The following is a 21808-nucleotide window of genomic DNA, read 5'->3' as shown; positions in this document are numbered from 1 at the left end:
GTTCAGCAATTTGTACAGTTCATAATGAAAATTAAACAAAAGACAATGACTGAATTCCTTTTGCTTATAAATAAATAAAACAAAAAAAAACATTTATAACCCATTTTCCTACTTTAGAGTTTTTCCACAAATATGTCAAAGTTGTGTTATGTAATGTAAAAATAAGTGTGTGCTTCATGTTTTTGGCTTAAATAAAGACAAATGTTTTGAGGTTGGTGTGGTCAAGTCAAGCTGAGTTTTATTGTCAATATATACTCAAGTATGCAGTGGGATAAAATATTGTCCTCCTGGATCAAAAGTGCAAACTGTAAAACTAAAATTGAAAAATTAAAAATTAAATTATACATATATACAACTTTACAGAATACAGAATAGATAAACTAAATACAAGTATAAAGGCATTGTACTTGAATAGAGATAGAGTAAGAATAGAAAAGAGTGAGAATAAATACATTAGTACCCTACATCCTGCACCTTTTTCACTTCTGTTTAGCTGAAGACTTTTCAGGGAGTTTTTTGGACATCCTGATAATAATGGATTACAGTCGTCCAGCCTGGAAGTAATGAATGCATGAACTAGTTTTTCAGCGTCAGCAAGAGACATTCTAATTTTAGAGATGTTGCACAAATAGAACAAAGCAATCTTACATATTTGTTTAATATGTGCGTTGAAGGACATATCCTGGTCAAAAATGACTCCAAGGTTCCTCACAGCGTTACTGGAGGCCAAGGTAATGCCATCCAGAGTAAGAATCTGCTTAGACACCATATTTCTAAGCAGCATAATGAGAGGCTGCGTTCTCTCACACATTATGTTCACTTATTATCAGCACATGTTGTTGTTCTGTGGAAGCTAACATCTTGTAGTTTCTGACACTTTGCATGTTTAGCATGAGGCTAAAATTCCCCCTCAGTGGGTCACTGGTGACCTGCTGGATGTTCAGAGGTTCATTAAATCCAACATGACTAAAAACTCAAATGTCAAAGGAAATAAACAAAATATTTAAAGTCAATCATTCTGATCATAATTGTACTTTGACCTTTAACCTCTCTGCTCTGTGTGGTTTCCTCTTTCAGAGCAGAAAAACATAACAGCTGAGTCTCGACAGAACGTCACTCTGACATATCGAGCTCCACACAACAAGACCAGAGTTGTAGAGTGGAGTAGAGCTGAAATGAAGTCAGAATATGTGCTTTATTATCAGGATAGTCACTTTTATCCAGCCAACCAGCATCCATCTTTTAAGAACCGGGTGGATCTGCAAGACAGACAGATGAAGGATGGAGACGTGTCTTTGACTCTGAAGGATGTGACGGCTAATGATGCTGGAACATACGAGTGTGGTGTCTTCATGGATGGAGCACACTCATTGGAGTTAAGCATCATCTACCTGGTTGTTCCTCCAGGTGAGTGAGTAGAGTTGAGTGTGTGTGTGATCAGAGGTGAAGCTGCTTCCTGGTTGTTGATGTTTGTTTCTAAAGATGTTGTTGATGAGACTTTGTAGAAAGCAGCTGGTCTGAGTGATGTGATCAGAGTGCAGTAGATAATGTCTGACAGCAGTTTGAAGAGGAAATGGATTCTGTTCTGTTCTTCACTCATCACTGTTGTACCTGACAGCTGACACCTCACACCTGTTTCTCACCTGCAGGTCAGACAGAAGGGCAAGAGAAGGATGAAGACAAGATGGAAGAAAGGAAGATGACGGAGTGGGTGGATCTGTTGGAATTATTGTTGGTCTGTCAGTTTCTGCTCTGCTTCTTGTTGCTCTTGTTATTGTTTTTCTGATCTGCAGAAAATATTAACTACAGAATCTGGATTTTATCTAGCATCCTGTTGAACTGCAGCAGGTTGAAATGTCTCAGAGCTTTTTACAGCTTTGAGTCTGCTGCTGCTGTTCAGAGTTCTGGGTATTGTCAGTGTTTTAAAGTCATGCAGAAACAGATGTAATGAGCACAGATAGCAGGCCTACAGTACTGTATGTCTATTTCATTTTTACTCAAAGGTTTTGTCTTGAGATTTGAGTGTCTTACTGATCAACAGATCAAACGGCCACTTTAGACTTCAGTATCACATCCCTGCTGAATGTCAACAGTGAACGTTGCATAATTTGCATCTTTTAATAAATCTAGTTTGTCAGATCTTCCAGCTACATCATGTGTTATGACCCAGGTCATTGTTGCCGTGTGGTGCTGTTACTCGCCACACCATGCGGGGGCATTGCTTGTACTCTGTGATGTCTGTGTTATGTAAGTTTCCAGGTGGAGGCTGACCATTGGTGGAAGAGAGAATGAGGCCAGCTACAAATTGGGATCTGATTGGGCCGGCAGCCCCTCGTCCTACTTCCTGTTTCCAGAGCCATTGCGGGGGGCGTGGTATGAAAAGGGAAAAAAAAAAACCCCAAAACACTTGGACACTGCTAGCACGGTGCACCCACAGAAACGCAAAGCAGGAAATGAAGCATAGCTGAATATGTTTCCAAACCAACTTCCTTCCAAGCCAAAGACTAGAAAATATGGTGAAGCATATCTTCCCTTTGGCTTCACCTGCACAAGTGCCAAGATAGGTTTCCCCTATCACACGCTGGGCTCTCCAAATCACGGACAAACAGTATCCCACATTCTTCATTTTTAGTTCACAAACACTTGTTGTAATGACTAACTACTCCTGACATTTTGGAGATGTTAGCTCTTTATACAGTAAAGTTACAGCGGGATACAAATAATATCAGGCTGATCCTGCCATGATTTGTTCCCCCGGTTCAAATCAAAGACAAACAGTATCCCACAGTTGTTTATGTTTTTGAACCCATTTTACACAGAGAGGCATTTTTTCTTGTAAAACAAAGGAGGGGGGGGCAGAGCAAAGAAAAAGTTTGGGAACCATTAACTGGAGATGTAAGAAGAGGAGTCAAGAGAGGAATCAAGGAAACGAGGATTTAAGCGCTACAGCTACGGCTGTGTTTACAGTGTTCTTCACGTTTGATTTTTAGTGACAGACTTTGAAAGACAGACAGTTTGACACGCTGTTTAAAGAGTCTTCCTCCCTCCTTTCTCCCTCCATGGTTGTATGCTGTACCTGTGTGAAAGGATCACATGTGCAGCCTCCTCTCTCCTCTGTCCTGCACATGTTTTTCTAATACATCCTACAAGATGTACAACAACATGGCCTACTGACCCTGATTTTTGGGTCACAGTGAGAGAAATGAGAGAACACTGATGATCTATTTGTATCCATGTTAGTGTTTAAAGCACAACATTTCCCTCTAGTGGCCATATGTAAACCATGAGGGTGGATGGTGTTAATGTAAAATGTGATATATTTTCTCTTCCTTTTCCTCTTATGAGGTTAGAATGAAGGTGAACATCAAAGTTACAACATTAAATTGTATTTTTGCTTCTTTATCTAAAACTTGAAATCTTTCTCTGTTGTAACTTGGAAATGGAAATTAGCCCTTGGCTATAATCTGGTATGTTTACATTCATGTAATTTTTTTTTTACATTTATGTTCATTAACATGCACTGTCCTAAATAAATAAATAAATAAATAAATAAATAAATAACTTGTGTGTTTAATTGCCTTGGACGCCTGCCACAGAAACAGCGTTCATTTCACTGAAACAAGATTTGTCAAGAGCCACAGACCTGGCAACACCAAATTATGATGAACCATTCTACCTGGATGTTTCTGAAACACACGGAATCGTGAACGGTGTGTTGTTTCAGAAAAAGGGGGCGGCAGAGATGTGCTTGTGTATGTCAGCATAAGACTGAACTCAACAGAAGCAAGGCATCCTAAATGCACACAACACGCAGCTGGGGTAGCTAAAATAATTCAGAAAACAGCACACGTAGTGAGAGAACATCCACTAAAAGTACAGTGTAGTGGCATATGTCAACTCACAAGCATTCACCATGACACCACTAACACAACAGAGATTGAGTAAAGTTCCAAATCTGACATTTACACATGAGGGGATCAATATGGCAGATTTAATGGGGTCAGGGGAACCACATGACAGAAAAAGCAGAAGCTGAAGAAAAAGTGACAGAAGACTTAAAAGCAGAACCTATTCCTGGAGCTGAGGACTGGTTCACAGACGGCTGCTGCCATCATGATGAAGAAGGACTGAAAGCAGGCTATGCTGTGGTTTGCAGAAAGGGAAAGCAATATGAGGTTAAAGAGGCAGGAAGAGTTGAGGGGCAGCAGTCAGCCCAGAGAGCAGAAGCAATAGCCCCGATTAGAGCTTTGAGATTGGCCAAGAATATGAGAGTGAACATTTATACTGACTCAGCTTATGCTTTTGGGGCAGCTCACATGGAGCTTGCTCAATGGAAGAGGGCAGGCTTCAGAACGGCAACAAATACTCCCATTTGCCATAAGAAAGAAATGGAGGAACTGGAAAAGGCTCTGGACGACCCAGACGAGGTAAGTATCATAAAATGCAAAGGACACTCGCAAGAAATCACAATGGTGGCAAAGGGAAATAGGAAAGCGGATGAAGCCGCAAAACAAGCAGCAGGTTACAAAGGACGCAGGCAAATTGGTCAGGTAACTGCTGAAGAGGAACCTTTCTCGTTTGGCTCTTGGCGAAGGCGGTCGCACTTTTCTCCTCTCCTCCTTCCCCTTATCTTCCCTGCTTAGCCTCTTGTGTCCTTGTCTTGTCTCGTGTGTATTACTTTCCCTCGAACAGTCTCTCACTGTCGTTCTCTAAAACCCAAAAGAGAATTATGGATTTGATCAACTGGTCTCTGAATGCTATTGACACCCTTTTCTCAACGAGAAGTCTGGGTTCGGGAGAGCCCGAGTGCCCTGGAGGGACTTTCCCTGCCGGATACACGATGGACGGGTGGCAGAACTGGAAGATCGTGTGCCTGGCGGGACTGTCGATCGAGGACGCTGAACATATCTACCTATTCGGAACCATGATAACAGGGTTCTTGCTGATCAGAGCTGGCTTGGCCCAGGCTTATCGGAGAATTAAGAGCAGAACCGGCTGTTCAAACCCCCCCAAGGCTGCCCGCTGGAATCAAAGCGATGGGACGAGGCACGACCTCTCACAACGAACGCAGCATGGTTAACACCTTGGAGACGCTTACAGCTGCCGTGAAGACTCAAACTAACACCATTGAGCGTATGATGGGATACATCAGAGAGGGGCCTGCTCAAAATGAAACCCTTGAGCGAAAGTTGGATCACATCGCAGAACGGATCACTGCAGTTGTGGGGTCTCAGAATCAAAAGAATGACAACACCACGGAACAGAAGTTTGATACCATCATGGGGAGGCTCGCGGTTCTCCAACGGGAGATTGAGAGACCAGTGTCGGAGTGTTAAAGAACAGCTTTGAAATTCTCCTGAGCTGCTCGCATAAAAGAAGAATCAACAACATCAACATGCGGACACCACGGCGCCAGCTGCACAGGCCCAAGGCTGGAGCCGAACAAAAACTCCCTGATAACGACTGTGTGATGACTATTCTTTCCATCCCATGCAAGACCACCTGGGTTGGCTAGCAGACTGTTTACTTAGCCTGATAGGGCGAAGGACGCTGTCTCAGCTGAACTATGGACACGCACACACATACACTTACACTAATGAGCACTCACTCATCCCCCCTCCCCTTCCAATGCCTTCGATGCTTGTTGCCTTCTGGGAACACGGCGGGTCTGGGCCCGCGCTGGAGAGTCGGCGCAGTGGCAGGATGGCTGCTGTGTTGCCTGGAATTACTCCTTATCCCCTACCCAACCCTGTTGCTGGTCACGTGCTCTATAATGTTGTACTGTGGACATTTATATGCTTTCTGTGCAGAGGAGTTTTTTTGTTTCCTGTTCTCATGCTGTCCTCCTGTAGCCCAGCATGAGTAGGGGTCTCTTTTTTTCCTCTTGTACTTTTCCCATTGTAGTGTACATTTCAGTGGTTTTCTGTAATGCAACCGTTCTCTGACTTGTATCCCCATGTGATGTCTGTGTTGTATGTGTAAGGTCAGGGGGCGGGTTCATTTCACTGCAGGGCAACCTGCATGTGGCGAATAAAATTTGAACTTGAACTTGAACCAAGCACCAATGTGTTGGAAGAAGCCAGACAGGCTCAAGAAGAAGCAGCCCCAGAGGAAAAAGGGGTGTGGCAGAGCCGAGGAGCCCGGAGAGAAGGAGGTCTGTGGGGAGCAGTCCAACTGAAAGGAAAAGACGACACCTGGTTCCACTAGACGCAGTGCGCCACAGCAGACGACAGCCTGGTGGAGGAAAAACCAACCACATGATGAAGGGAAACTGATAAAAATGCTTCTTACAGGCTTAGGTTTGCTATATCAAATAATATTGGTTATGGCTGTGCGTTACCTTGTTTATATGTTGCAGACCGCTGTTAAGGGTTCAAGATTGAGGAGGAGAGTAAAAACAACCATGGTCCAGAAGAGCTTGGTCAAACAACTGATTTAATGACCACACGCAGTGTGGTGAGATGTACACTGCAAAACATCAGCTGTAGATCTCCACCCAAAAAGACACTTCAGATTGCTTTTGATTCATCAGGGTTAACGCCCCCTCATGTGTCATCAGATACAATACATGCATACGTCAAATCAAAACCAGGGCTGGACTGGGACAAAAAATCGGCCCGGGCATTTTGACTAGAGACTGGCCCACCAAAATGTGACGTCATTCAGGGGTAAAACCGCAAAGGATTCTGTGAACTTGTGGCAAGAGGTACTAGCGCACACAGGCTTTCAATTGAACTGAGTTACACAGCGATAAAAAGAAACACAAAAAAAGAGAGGGATATTCCTATGGGTAACTCCAAATAAGAATGTTGATTGTATAAATTATGTCCACTATAATTTGCTGAGACTCTCTAACCTAACCAGAGACGACATGGAGGTGTTTGCGGAACAATTGGGTACGACCTCGCTGATGGGAGTGCAAAATCGAATGGCCCTTGACTAGGGATGGGTATTGATAAAATTTTCACGATTCCAATTCCATTTTCGATTCTGTTTAACGATTTGATTCTTTATCAATTCTCTTATCGATTCTTTTTAAAAAAGGAGAACACTAAGGTCGATTAGCTTAGAACTTTGTTTTATGTCTTCTTTTTGAACAAGATAGAAATTTAGGAGTAACATGGCCTTACAAACCCAACAGTGTGATCTTAAGAGAACCACAGCCTACGGCTCTTCAATGGGGTGTCACAGGGTCCCCTGGGAAAAAAAAAAAGTAAATGTAAAACAATAAAATAAATATTCATCTGTAGCCATAACAAAGTATACGTCAGGGTCCTGGGTCTCCTGACCCAGCGTTTTAGTTCTTTGTGATTTTTGTATTATTGTACTTGGTGTGAGTTTCTATGGTTTCTAGTTTCGATCCCTTGCCCTTCATGTTTCTCTGTGTCCCCTCTGTTCTGTGTAAGTCTGTGTCTGCATGTTTGGGTTCCCCGCTGTGTCTCTCGGTTCTTAGAGTCCTCTGCCTTATGGTTTATGTCGCTGTGTTTCTTAGTTGCTGTCTCCACTGTGTCAAGTTCGCGTCTCTGTGTGATCCTTCCTGTTTTACTTTGAAGGTCCGTGTCTTATGTGAATGTGTCCTGCTTTGCTTGTCTCGTCAGTTCTAATTTCCCCCAGCTGTGCTCTCCTTCTGTGTCTCATTCTCCTCGTTACTTCCCAGTGTATTTAGTCCCTGTGTTTCTTTGAGTCGGTGTTGCGTCGTACCCTCAACAAGCTGTGTGTGTTTTGCCTCCGTGTTACCAGTGTTTTTGTTTCCAGCTCTAGTTTCAGTTCAGTATTTCTGCTTCAGTGTTTTAGTCCACCAGCGTTTTTGTTTGTCTTTTGGTGAGTTTAGTTAGTAAGAGGTTTTACAGCAATAAAGCTGCGCTTTAAGTTGAACTTCTGTGTCTGAGTCCTGCATTTTGGATCCACCACTCCTGCTTGCCCACCTGCCACACAGCCAACCATGACAGTATAACATAAATTATTCTGTAGCAATTACACAAGAATATCCAGTAATGTCCCTGCCCACAATTAAACACATTCACTTACCAAAAATCGGGGCATCTGCTGTGGCAAATGGGTGCAAGCCTTTTACCACAAACTTAGTCACTGCTCGGTGACATTCATCTGTCCTGGCCTGAAAGGAGACGCTACCGGTAGACTGCAGCGAGAACTGCCAGCATCTGAGCCAGCCAGACTCTGTCTGTCTCTCTCATCATGGTCACCTAAATGCACAGTAATGGCAGGTTTTGTAATAAGGCAGATCGCGCTAACATAATATGCACTGTTAGTTGATTATTTACCTGCCGCATTAACGGGAGAGGACGTGCAAACGTTACCGCTGCTGCTGGGTTGAGATTCACGAGTCCGGAGCAGAATTAAAAACACGACATTCATTTAAGGTCATCGTGTGTTTTGTGAGCAAATGCTTTTGCATATTCGTAGTGTTTCCTCCCTTAAATGAAATATCTACTTTGCAAGTATTGCAAGATGCCCTGTTGTCATCTGTTCTCGTAAAGTATAACCAAACTTTTGAGTGTTTGAGCCGCTTACGCGCCATGTTTCCTGCCAGGTAAATGATACTCCGCAACGTGGTGACGTCATTCGGGGCGACTGGAATCGATAAGGGAATCGTTTGCAAAAATGCCAAACAATTCCAAGGAATTGAAACTGTGAGAACCGGTTCTCAACAAGAACCGGGTTTTGATACCCATCCCTACCCTTGACATGTTGTTGGCGGAAAAAGGGGGCATTTGCGCCATGTTTGGTGACTTATGCTGTACCTTCATCCCCAACAACACTGCTCCAGATGGCTCAGTAACTCGAGCTCTGGAAGGGCTGAAAACTCTGTCATAAACCATGCATGAACACTCACGAATTGACAACCCGCTGGAGAGCTGGATGACCTCTGTGTTCGGAGAGTGGAAAGGGTTGGTGATGTGTGTAATGCTGTCTGCTGCATCATTTCTAAGGATATTGGTGACTTGTGGTTGTTGTCTCATTCCTTGTGCTGGAGGATTGTTGGAAAAGGCGATCACGAGGGCAGTGGCCCCAATGGCCATGATGCCATTGATGGAGCTGGAAGTAACTGAGTGGGCCGAGGAGTGACACAACAAACGGTGTGGTGACGTCTCTGAGGGAGACGTCAAGAGAGGGAATGTGGAATTAAAGAAATAATTTTATGGCTACAATATATTCAGCATCATTAATGATATAATCTATAGTATTGATACTGCATTAAGATGTTTATTAAAACCTGCTGACTTTACATTAACCTTTTTATTACAGGTACAGCTAAGACCATTTTATAAGCTCAGTCAATTAGAGATCCGGCTCTTTCGGTTCGGCTCACTAAAAAGAGCCGGCTCTTTTGGCTCCGACCGGCTCTTCGGGTTGTTTTATTGCTTTAATTTATTTATTATTAACAATAATATGAAATTATGCACAAAAGGAATTACTAATGTAAAAAAAAGTGGTTTTATTTATATGTTTATATATAAATATATACGGTGGCCCCTAGAGACAAAACACGTACAAACTACAAAACACATTTCTAGCATGAACTGAACTTCCAAAGCAGAGCTACTAGATCACTTAAATTACACAATTGAAAGCATGTGTGTATTGTTTGTGTATTTATACACAGGCACTCGTATATAGTCAAATAATTTAAAAAAAAGTTCATTTACCTGTTACTACCACACACCAAATCCGGTCGTTGGTACTTGCTGGCTTGTGTAGCCACTAGGTAACAAAAGCTCAACACTGCGCCCAGCATCCTGGAGCACTTCTGTTGTGTTTGTACGTGTTTTGAGTTTTTATGTGCTTCTGAGTTTTTACGTGTTTTGGAGTTTTTACGTGTTTTGGAGTTTTTACGTGCTTTGTCTCTAGGGGCCACCGTAAATATACTTTTATTTATTCACTCCACATAAAATGTAATAAAGAAATCATATAATACAAAAATCAACTATTCACATTTCACCTTTTAACTATTTAAATTTTCAGCTTTTTCTTTTTAAACAAATTTAAAATGAAACAACACAAAACACTGCAAACCACAACACAATTAAATATAAATTAAAATATGAAAACAAAAAGAAGATGCATATTCTCTGTCATATGGACCTGCATGAATAAACTTTCTGAGTCCTTTATCATCTGCAACTGAAATTAGTTGTGGATGATTACTATACCTTTCTAATGTGACGTTGTTGTCCCTGGCTCTCTCTCTCTCTCTCCCTCCCGCTCTGTTCCTGTGCTACTCAGTGTAACTACCGCCCCTCCCCCCTCTGCTCAGCGTAAAGCACAAGGCTCGCGTGCTGAGTGAAGCAGGAAAAAAAGTGCGAGAGAGAGGGTGAGAGAAAGAAAAAAACAAACACGTGACGGCTCGCGATAAGGAGCCGGCTCGCGTCGTTCACTTCAAGGAGTCGACTCTAAGAGCCATTTCGTTCGCGAACGACCATCACTATAGCAGAGCCCGGGAAGGGGGCGGAGCAAGGTGTGTGCGCGTGGTAGATGAGGCGAGCATAGAGAGAGCTGCTTTTAATGAAACGGGAGTAAAGCAGTAAACTTACAGGAACATATACCACTACCAACGTTTGGATCGATATCTGCATACCCTTGTCTCCTGGATCCTAGCTGAGATCAGCGTGAACCACGTGGGTCTCTGCTCCCTGATCTGTTTCCTGTGTTTAGAAGACTTCCAGCTTTGTCACGGAGTTTCTGTCGGTTTGTGGGCTCATCTAAAGGTAAGCACCGAGCTAACTTTAATGCGGGTTCAGTTTATGTTGAGTTTATCTCTGTTGCGAACAATAGACTGTTTGGTATACACTGGAGTTAGGCAGACTGTAGAGTTTGTGATTGCTTGCAACATTATAATCTGGCGGTTGCTAACTGCGGTCAAGTGAGCCTTCACTTACGAAGTCACAGTCAAGCCAGCCTCACCGCAAATGCTGTTGTGCAATTCTTAGGCATATTTACACATAGGTTTGCAAGCAAGAAAGTCTTCTCTATGGTTGTGTCCCAATTCAGGGTCTGCACGCTTGAAGTACGCATTTTAAGTGCGGTTACGTCACCGCCACTTGACGACGGCTGTCCCAATTCAAAGAGTACTTCAAATGCATACTCCAAATGCGCCGTCGATTACCCCAAATATCAAGCGTGGTCCGGTGCACGCTTCGTGGTCCCATATATCCCACAATCCATAGCGCAGCGGTGGGTGTGGAGAATTTTGCCGCAAAATACGGCAGAAGGGAGCAGAAGAGTTTTTTTTTTTTATTCCAAACTTTATTGAAATTATAAAGCGAACAGTCAGTCATTCCAGTTCAGTTTGTACAGTAGACATACAAGGCAAATAAGAGTAACAATATACAGTACAATGAAATAAGAAGGACAAATAAAGGAAAAGAAAAAAAAGGGGGGGGGGATGTGACAGACTTCATAACAACTTTGTACTTGAAAGTTGTGACAGCTCATTCGTTAAACATTTCTGAATGAATTTCAATCAATAATAAATCTTTTTTATTGGAAGTTAATTTAAGAGAGTTTAAGTAATATTCAATTTCAATCAAAAACAAATTAAATGATGGGGTTGAGTTTTGAAATTTACATTTATGTATATGGAATTTCCCTAATAAGATGGAGCGGCCGAAGAGTGAACTGTCAAAAGTACTGAATATGACGTCACTTATTTATGTGCGAATGTTTAATAATTAAAGTCAGTCATATATCCACAAACACAACAAGCTGAAAGTCAGTGATGTATGTGTGTGTGTATTTTATATATATATATATATATATATATATATATATATATATATATATATATATATATATATATATATATATATATATGGCTGTGTCCCAATTCAGGGTCTGCACACTTGAAGTACGCGTACTACGTACGGTGCGTACTATTAGTACGAGAAGTGCGGAAGTAAGAGGCTTATGAAATGGGACGGTCTAGCCTCTGTCACGCTGGTCAGGTTGCCCAGCAACCATGATACTAACCGTGAGACATCAGTTACACAGCGATAAAAAGAAACACAAAAACTGGCAAGAAGCGGTTGTATTATTATCTGCAATAGCCGGTGCAATAGACAGCCACGGGAAGCCGACAGGTAAAGGGATCGTTTTTCCCTTTATTCTAAGCTCAAAGATGAGACTATTCAAAGTATAGTACTGTAAATTGGGTATAGTTTGGTATTTTCTCTGGAGCTGTTTTCTTGGTTATTTATCCCTAATATTGTCTCAGTATGTCTGATACAAAAAAGATAGTGGAAAGTTTCAGGACAGAGTTTTGGAATGATTGTAAAACTGTGTAATCATCAGTGTTGGGTAAGTTACTTTAAATTAGTTAACCCTCCCTCTCCTGTTTCTACTTCAATCATGAAACTGATCAATGATCAGCTGATTGGCTTTTCTCTCTTGTTTGTTTATCGCCCACTTTGCGCCAGAAAGAGGAAACCAGCGGAGGTCGCGCTAAACAACAGCAGCATGTTTAAGCTTGATCAGCTATTGTTAGAATTTATTTAATATTAATTTCTAGTATCAGCTGATGTTTGCTGGAGCCACAGCTGCAAAAAAAGCTGCTGGTCATGATATGGTTTGGTTATCTGGTGAGAGGGAAACATGAAGATGAAACCAGGAGATGTCCTTACTGGATCATCAGAGCTGAACAGGTGATGGAGAAATAGGTTTACCTTTTAGGTGACATGAATGAGTTGAAGGGAAGTTATGAACTGTTTCTGAGAGACAAATAACACCAGGATCCTTTTTTTTAATGTAGCTGACAGCTGGTAACTGTGCAGGGGCGGGTCTAGCAAAGTGTTGCCAGGGGGCCAGGTAGGGCATTAACAGGGAGAGGGGGGCACAAAGAAATACTTTTCTTTCTTTTTCTCATTTAAAATATCTATTTATGCATATATACCATCAGAACAGTGTACATCAGCGTTTCTTTTCATTCAAAGGCTTTATGACGGTCTCTAGTCAAAATGCCCGGGTCTGTCCCAGTGTCCCAGCCCAGCCCTGTATGCAGCTCCTCTGGAGTCTGGTGTTACCTACATCTTCGTATTCGGAAGGCAGAATTTCTGGTTTTATACAATCGAAAGCACCACGACTGCAGTTTTTGTGTTGGATGTAAAAACATGACGCTGTGACGTAGGCTAGAATCATGGCGGCGGTCAACAACGGTCCAGGCGTGGGATTTCTATCATAGAAAAATGCACAGAATTTTTTCCTTTCTATTGGTAGGTGGCACAGTGCACTTGTGGCAAGTAAGCAAGCTAGAAGACTGGTAATCTTGCTGGGTATCCAGTTACAGAAGCAACACATTAACAAGAGAATTCTGAGTAAAACCAAAGTTACTTTCCCTAGTAACTAGTTACTTTGAAAGTAATGAGTAACTTGAAGTAACTGAGTTACTTTTGATAGAAGTAACTGGTAATCTAACTAAGTTACTAATTTAAAGTAACTTACCCAACACTGCACATGAGTGTATACTTACAACCTAAAAAATCTTACCAGGGGCCCGTTCTTCGTACCTCGCTCACTACACCCAAGATCAAATCATCGCGCTAACTTTGAGCTTGCTATTCCGGTTCTCCGAACACACCTGTTGTTGACGATTAGTATAGCTGGATGAAGTAATGTGAGATCGCCGGGTGGCTTAAAAGGGGCTACACATCGAGAGTAGAAACATTGATCGGCAACCCTTTGATTGGTCGGCGAAAATGTCGAAGGAGCGCGCTCAGTATTTTTCGTCAGCAGAGCAAGAACTCTTGATTGAGGGATTTCAGGAGTTTCAGTGTTTAATTAAAACGCAAGGGAAGGCTGAAAAGGCTGCAAAAGCAAGGAGAGAGGGCTGGCAGGAAGTTGCTGACAAATTAAACTTGTAAGTAATTTAATAATAATAATAATGGATTGGATTTATATAGCGCTTTTCAAGGCACCCAAAGCGCTTTACAATGCCACTATTCATTCACTCTCACATTCACACACTGGTGGAGGCAGCTGCAGTAGCCACAGCTGCCCTGGGGCAGACTGACAGAAGCCAGGCTGCCATATTGCGCCATCGGCCCCTCTGGCCAACACCAGTAGGCGGTAGGGTAAATTTATTATATTATATTACGTTATACCCTCTGCAGCACGGTGGCACGGTGGTTAGCACTGTTGCCGCACAGCAAGAAGGTCCTGAGTTCAATTCCAACATCAGGCCGGGGTCTTTCTGTGTGGAGTTTGCATGTTCTCCCCGTGTTTGCGTGGGTTCTCTCCGGGTACTCCAGCTTCCTCCCACCGTCCAAAGACATGCAGCTTGTGGGGATAGGTTAATTGGATAATCCAAATTGTCACTAGGTGTGAATGTGCGAATGAATGTGAGTGCGAATGGTTGTCTGTCCCTGTGTGTTGGCCCTGCGACAGACTGGCGACCTGTCCAGGGTGTACCCCGCCTCTCGCCCTATGACAGCTGGGATAGGCTCCAGCGCCCCCCGCGACCCTGAAAAGGACAAGCGGAAGCGAATGGATGGATGGATGGATGGATATTACGTTATACCCTCTTTCACATTAGAGCCACAACAGGACCAACTAGAACATGGGAACAGGTAAAAGTGAAATATAAGAATATTCTACAGAATGGTAATATTTATCACTTATATTGCTTTTAGCCTCTTGAAAAGAGACCCTGAAATAATTTGTTTGTTTATAACAGCAACCAAGAAAAGGGCAGAGCAAAAACAGACAGGTGGTGGTCCTGCACCCCCTCGTCAACAAGTTGGTTAAGTAAATAATATCCTCACGGGAAAATCGATATCTCTCTATGAGCACACTGTCGCGCTGAGCTAAAGGATCCTGTCTATCCCGCAATATACGCTGAATTCTGGAAACTCTCCTTATCAATCTTGCACCTTCCGCAATGGGTGGCTCGCGTATACGGACAGGACATGGCTGCGACAGACTTCTCAAATCCACCTTCGCTTTTATAGCCGTGGTCTCTCATCTTGATTACACGAAGTGATTTACTATTACTACTCTAAAATATGAATTACATCTGAAATAATCAAATACATGACATAGAATGATTAATAGTACATTTCCCTTTTTTAGGAAATGACCTGTATGTATCTGTATGAAATCAATAAAAGAATCAAATACTGCATTATCTTTAGTTACATTGATAATATTTATGTATGGTAAAACAGTGGAGAAATATCGCTGTTGCTTTTGTATAAATGAAGCGGACATACCTGAGTGGCCGCAATCTAATCTTGTTTACATAAAGTAAGCCTGCTCCCGAGCAGGCTTACTTTATATATATATATATATATATATATATATATATGGGGTGCAACGATATTCGTATCGATATTGAACCGTTCGATACAGTGCTTTCGGTTCGGTACGCATATGTATCGAACAATACAACATTTGTAATTTATTTTATCAACTTTCCTTCTGACGATGCTGTCTGTGTGGAGCGCTCAGTGAATCTGCGTTCGACTACTCCGCCTAGGCTGCACTGTCGAGCGCAGATCCACTGAGCGCTCAACACAGACAGCATAGACAGAAGGAAGAGCGCAGGGCACCTCCCCCACCCTCATTCAGATCTGGCGTTTGGAATTATTTTGGTTTTCATGTGACGTATGACCCTGAAGGTAAGCGAGTCATGGACTAAAGTAAAACAGTATGTTGGATGTGCCACGCAATGCTCAATTACATGGGTGGGAACTAGTGTGTTAGCGCAGTTAGCTCGTTAACGTGTTGGCCGTCTAGCCCCATGCACGGGGCGATCGGCGGTAGCTCGTTAACGGAGATTTGCCGTGTTGTGGCGTTAAGGTCATTTCAACGAGATTAACCTGAAAGCACTAGTGGGAACACAACGAATATGACTGCACATTTACATCATCCTAGTGCAAAGACAAAAACAACAAGCATGCTACTAACTTTAGCCGAGTCATTTAGACAGCTGTTAGCACATGATTCTCCTTATGCTGCTGAGAATATAGCCCAGAAGAAGCGGATAGTATAGCTTTTGTTTTGGAAAGAGACATTTCTCTGTAATAAACTCTCTTTTCCAAAGATGAGTGATTCCTCAATCAGATACAGGGCTTGCAATATCGCTAGCCCGACGTCCTGGAGCTAGCGATTTTTTCAGTCGGGCTACCAAAATCTATCTCTGCCCTGCCCGTCGGGCTATTGTAGGAAGGAAAAATATATGTCAATGCTTTTGCATTCTTTCAGAAATGTAGCTGGGTAATTATGTCATTGGCATCGGTGAGCCACTGTCAATATGTGACATATTGAAATCGCGTTTGAATTTGCGCTTGTTTTTTTGCTTTCACTTTGCAATCGTGCGAACTGTATATAGAGAGCGACAGCACTGATCTGTGAGTGATGATAATTTGTGCACCAATTCCTCTAACATCGTCTTATTAATCGTTAGCTTACTATGCAAACATGACAAGTGAAATCTCCCGCAGCAAGCTTAAACATGTGAGAGGTTGATCGCGCAGAGAATCGCTGAGCTTATGTGAGTGCGTGTGTAAAAGCAGCAGGATTTATATTTGACTACGATGACCTGGTTGACTGAGAACCTTCACAGACAGATATATATTTTAGTTCTGCTGAGCCAAATAAGACAGGTCAGGTTGAAGAAGTGACAGCCAAAGAAAAGCTTACCACAAAACGGAGAAGTTATGACAAATCAGACTATAAGGCAAAAAGAAAGTGCAGCTTTATGGTTTCATGGACAAAAGAATTTCTGTGGCTGCAATATGACGAGCTAAATAACCAGGGCTGCACATAAGTGGTCCGCAGGTGCGCATTCGCTGTCAAAATAAAAAACACGCACAAGGGTTAGGGTTAAATTTAAAAACTGTACTTTTGAGTTAAAATATATATTTATAATTTTAATAAATGACAAATTAAAAAGGCATGAACATTTTTTTGTATCGACAAAATATCGAACCGTGACACCAAAGAACCGAACCGTGAATTTTGTGTATCGTTGCACCCCTTATATATATATATATATATATATATATATACACACATACACACACACACACACACACACACACACACTGGGTGAATGTGCAGTAGTAGCAGCAGCACATTATTGTCACATCACATGTGCAGGTACATTGGTACAGTACATGCGAGTGAAATTCTTGTGTGCGAGCTTCACAAGCAGCAGAGTTGTGCAAAAATACAATAACATATAAAACAAGCAAAATACAAGACTGGCTACATCTGAGACTAATAAATATATGTACAATATATAATAGTATATGCATTACTGGATGTGTATACTAAGTATGTTTTTCTACGTGTGTGTGTGTATACATATTTTACAAATTAAATAGAGTAAGCAATAAAGTTAAATATATAAAATATACAGAGGTTTGTAGTTGGATATTGTGCAAAACAGTGGCATTACTGTACAGTACGGAGTGCATAATGTTGAAGTTCCAGTAGTGAAGCTGAGGTGTCTATGACGTGTTCAGCAGTCTGATGGCCTGGTGGAAGAAGCTGTCTCTCAGTCTGCTGGTACGGGACCGGATGCTGCAGAACCTCCTTCCTGAGGGAAGTAGTCTGAACAGTTTACGGCTGCGGTGCCTGGAGTCCTTGATGATCCTCCCCTCCTTCCTCAGGCACCGCTTCCTGTAGATGTCCTGGAGGGAGGGAAGCTCACCTCCAATTATCCGTTCAGAGCACCGCACTACTCGCTGGAGAGCTTTGCGGTTGTAAGCGGTGCTGTTGCCATACCAGGTGGTGATGCATCCAGTGAGGATGCTCTCAATGGTACAGTGATAGACGGTTCTGAGGATGCGGGGGCTCATGCCAAATCTTTTCAGTCTCCTGAGAAAGAAGAGGCGCTGCTGCGCCTTCTTCACTGTCTTGTTTGTGTGTACTGACCACGTAAGATCCTCAGCCAGATGTACACCAAGGAACCGGAAGCTGCTCACTCTCTCCACAGCAGCGCCGTTGATGGTGATGGGGGTGTGTACTTCTCTGCACCTCCGGAAGTCCACTATCAACTCCTTTGTCTTTGCGACGTTGAGGGTGAGATGGTTGTCTTGACACCAGTGGGTCAGGGCGCTGACCTCCTCCCTGTAGGCCGTCTCATCACCATTGGTGATAAGACCCACCACTGTAGTGTCATTCGCAAACTTCACAATAATGTTCGAGTTGTTAGTGGCTCTGCAGTCGTAGGTGTAGAGTGAGTACAGGAGAGGGCTCAGTACACACCCCTGTGGAGCACCAGTGTTCAGTGTGATGGGGGATGAGGTGATGCTGCCCAGCCTGACCACTTGGCGTCTGTCAGACAGGAAGCTAAGGATCCAGCTGCAGAGGGAGCTGCTCAGTCCTAGATCCTGCAGTTTCCTGTCCAGCTTCGAGGGAACGATGGTATTGAATGCTGAGCTGTAATCTACAAACAGCATTCTCACATACGTGTCGTCAAAGGAGCTTGCAAAGAAAAGCGTCTGGACTTCTTTAAGTTGCTTGAAGACGTTTCACCTCTCATCCGAGAAGCTTCTTCAGTTCTAAGGTCAAATGGTGGAGAGTCCCAGATATAAACCTAGTGGGAGTGACCCCCCACAGAGGGACAAAAGGACCCCCTGATGATCCTCTAATCGCCTGAGCCAAGGTGGGAAACTGGGCGTGGGTCCCAATCAGCCAGAGTTTCGGGTGTGTTCATTGTGAAACCTGGCCCCACCTTATCATGCGAATTCCTGAGGTCAGATGGCCCAGGATGTGAGTTGGCGTTAAGGCGTCTGGGAAGGGATCTCAAAACTGGATTATAGATGGCAGAGAGTTGGTGTCGTAAACCCCCGCCTCTGTTCAAAGATGGTCGCTCACAGTGGACATAGATGGCTTCTTTCACTCCTCTTTCAAACCATCTGTCCTCTGTCCAAAATGTGAACATTGGCATCCTCGAAAGAGTGTCCTTTATCCTTAAGATGCAGATGGACTGCTGAGTCTTGTCCTGTGGAGGTGGCTCTTCTGTGTTGTGCCATGCGCTTGTGAAGTGGCTGTTTGGTCTCTCCAATGTAGAGGTCTGAGCATTCCTCGCTGCACTGTACAGCATACACCACATTGTTAAGTTTGTGTTTTGGCGTTTTGTCTTTCGGGTGAACCAGTTTCTGTCTGAGCGTGTTGCTGGGTCTGAAATACACTGGGATGTCATGCTTGGAGAAAACTCTCCTGAGTTTCTCTGATACACCGGCTACATAGGGGATGACAATGTTGTTGCGTCTGTCCTTCTTATCCTCCCTCGCTGGTGTCTGGTCTTCTTTTCTGTGCCTCTTTGCTGACTTTAAGAACGCCCATTTAGGATAGCCGCACGTTTTGAGTGCTTCCTTTACATGTGTGTGTTCCTTCTTTTTCCCTTCAGGCTTAGAGGGAACACGTTCTGCCCGGTGGTGTTGGGTCCTGATTAGGGCTGGGCGATATGACCCAAAATTCATATCTCGATATTTTTTAGCTGGATGGCGATATAAGATATATATCTCGATTTTTTTTTTTAAAGCCATAAGTTAAGAACAAAAAGAGAGTTCTTAGTCACACTGTGTCCCAGATGTCACTCGGGCACTTTTATTTACATACAGCGTAGATGTACATGAAGAAATTACTCAAAAATAAATTATCAGCATTTATTAAATAATCATGGTCCATAAATAAAAGAAAACAATGTTGTTTTTGTGCATAACAAAAAGCTCACAATTGTGCAGTCAAAATGTAAACTAATAGACGCTGAGCATAATAACAAAGAGACAGATTTCACAGCTGCACCACGTCTCTGAACAGGTGCCATTTGTGGTCCTTATACACACACAGTACGTATCACTCCGCGAGGCTCCTCCTCGGTAGCCGTAATCCTCTGACAATCCATCAAGCGGTGCAGCTCCGTAGCTTAGCAAAGTCATATTAAAACATTTTTTGACAGATTGCTGAGCGCTGTGTACCACATAAATTCGGTTCGCGGTCAGTAAGCACATCCAGAATTCATACATAAGGCGCACTGTCGATTTTTGAGAAAATGAAAGGATTTTAGGCCGTGCAGCCCCTCCTGGCTGCATGTCGTTAGCGCGGTTAGCACGCTAACCCGTTGACGCCATCCAGCCCCACGCACGGTAACTCGCTAACGGAGATTTTCCGCTTTCATCTTGTCATTGCCTGCAGGTGAAACTATGGGGGAGGCGGAGTTGTGTTCAGTGAAGGAGAGGCGAGGCCGAGTAACGTTGCGTAGAGACAAAAGTGGACGAAAGAGAGGCAAACCTGCGGCTCCACAAGTATAATCATAACGTAACATAGACTATATCGATATAAACGATATTGTCACATCTTATATCTCGTATGAAAATATATCGATATTTTTAAAAAACTCGATATATCGCCCAGCCCTAGTCCTGATTACTCCAAGTTTGTGTTCCAAAGGGTGATGGGAGTCAAAGAGGAGGTACTGGTCCGTGTGTGTGGGCTTCCGGTAAACTTCGATGTTGAGTTTGCCGTTCTCTTCAATGTGCACAGCGCAGCCCAGGAAAGGCAGACAGTTGTCCTTTGTGTCTTCCCTGGTGAACTTGATGTTTTTATCCACAGCGTTGATGTGCGCAGTGAAGGATTCCACTTCTTGTGTCTTGATTTTGACCCAGGTGTCGTCCACATATCTGTACCAGTGGCTGGGTACTCTTCCTTTGAAAGAGCCAAGAGCCTTTCTTTCCACTTCCTCCATGTAAAGGTTGGCTACAATAGGTGACACGGGGGAGCCCATGGCACAGCCATGTTTTTGTCTGTAAAAGCCTTCGTTGTACTTGAAATATGTAGTGGTGTGGCAGAGGTCTAACAGTGTGCAGATCTGATCGGGTGTGGAGCTGTCTTCTTGTAGTCGTTTTCTGACAGTCTCCACGGCCTCCGTGGTGGATATGCAAGTGAAGAGAGAGACTACATCAAAGGACACCATGGTTTCATCTGGATCCAGGGTAAGTTTCTGGACCTTGTCGGTGAAGTCGGTGGAGTTCTTGATGTGGTGGGGTGTTCCCCACGAGAGGAGCAAGGATGGTAGCAAGGTGTTTAGCAATGTTATAAGTGGCTGAGTTTATGCTACTGACTAGTAGGCACCATGTTAACTGTGACATGGCATGGATGACACATACCAAGATGGCGCCTGTGTGTTTGGCATGCCGTCTATCGCTCTCTTCTATTTGTTTTATTTTATTGTTTTTAGTCAATTTTGTGCAACATGTCAGCCCTGCATTGTTTTATGATCGCCAGACATTATTGGAAATAGGCTTATCTACCCAAGCTTTAGCTCGGTTTGGAAATGACAACCAAGGCTTTCTGCCTCCCGATTTGGAAGTAACACCACCTCACTGGCGCTCCTTACCATTGCCACTGGATGTGCGGAAGTGACGCAGGAGACGAGGTAACCGTGGAGGTCTCCTTGTCAAACTGAGACTCAGGATCTCTTGTTTTCCTCATGAGCTTCGCTCAATTTGTCGATCCTGCCCGCGACTCTTGGTGCGGTTGCGTGCTTTGGACCCGGTGGACTCCTGCTTGGTTCCTGTTGTGGGATCTCTCGAGAAGGGTTCTGCAAAACCCTCTCCTCTCCGACATCTGCGTTGGCGTGGAGTGGACCAAACAAACCTCCGACCTGTGAATCTGGTTGTTGCTGCCTCGGAAGCTCCCGAGCCAATTCCTCTCAGGTTGGGATTAATTAACGCCAGATCGGTGGCAAATAAGACATTCATTTTGAAGGAATTTTTCGCTTCCCATGCACTGGATTTTCTTTGCTTGACTGAAACTTGGATTCCACCCGGTGAGTTAAGTGCCT

At 43.4% G+C, this 21808-nt stretch overlaps 2 protein-coding genes across 4 annotated transcripts in view; both read left to right on the top strand.

The window, feature by feature from the left end:
• The first annotated feature begins 10587 nt into the window (after positions 1-10587).
• Positions 10588-21808, top strand: part of LOC146673132 (P2Y purinoceptor 14-like) — a 41808-nt gene continuing 30587 nt past the window's right edge. For 2 of the 3 annotated variants that reach the window (XM_085401827.1, XM_085401825.1), the window contains exon 1: positions 10592-10727. The gene's annotated coding sequence lies outside the window, so the exon portion shown is untranslated. Of the gene's footprint in view, positions 10728-21808 lie in introns of all 3 variants that reach the window. The other variant, XM_085401826.1, reaches the window with a different exon arrangement.
• Positions 10592-21808, top strand: part of LOC146673131 (P2Y purinoceptor 14-like) — a 43469-nt gene continuing 32252 nt past the window's right edge. The window contains exon 1 of the mRNA XM_085401841.1: positions 10592-10727. The gene's annotated coding sequence lies outside the window, so the exon portion shown is untranslated. The remainder of the gene's footprint in view (positions 10728-21808) is intronic.

Source organism: Rhamphochromis longiceps, linkage group LG3 (assembly GCF_057381845.1).
Source record: "Rhamphochromis longiceps isolate RC_006_pf linkage group LG3, R_longiceps_female_GT1.1, whole genome shotgun sequence".
NCBI classification, from domain to species: domain Eukaryota; kingdom Metazoa; phylum Chordata; class Actinopteri; order Cichliformes; family Cichlidae; genus Rhamphochromis; species Rhamphochromis longiceps.
This window is presented reverse-complemented; position numbering and strand designations above follow the sequence as displayed.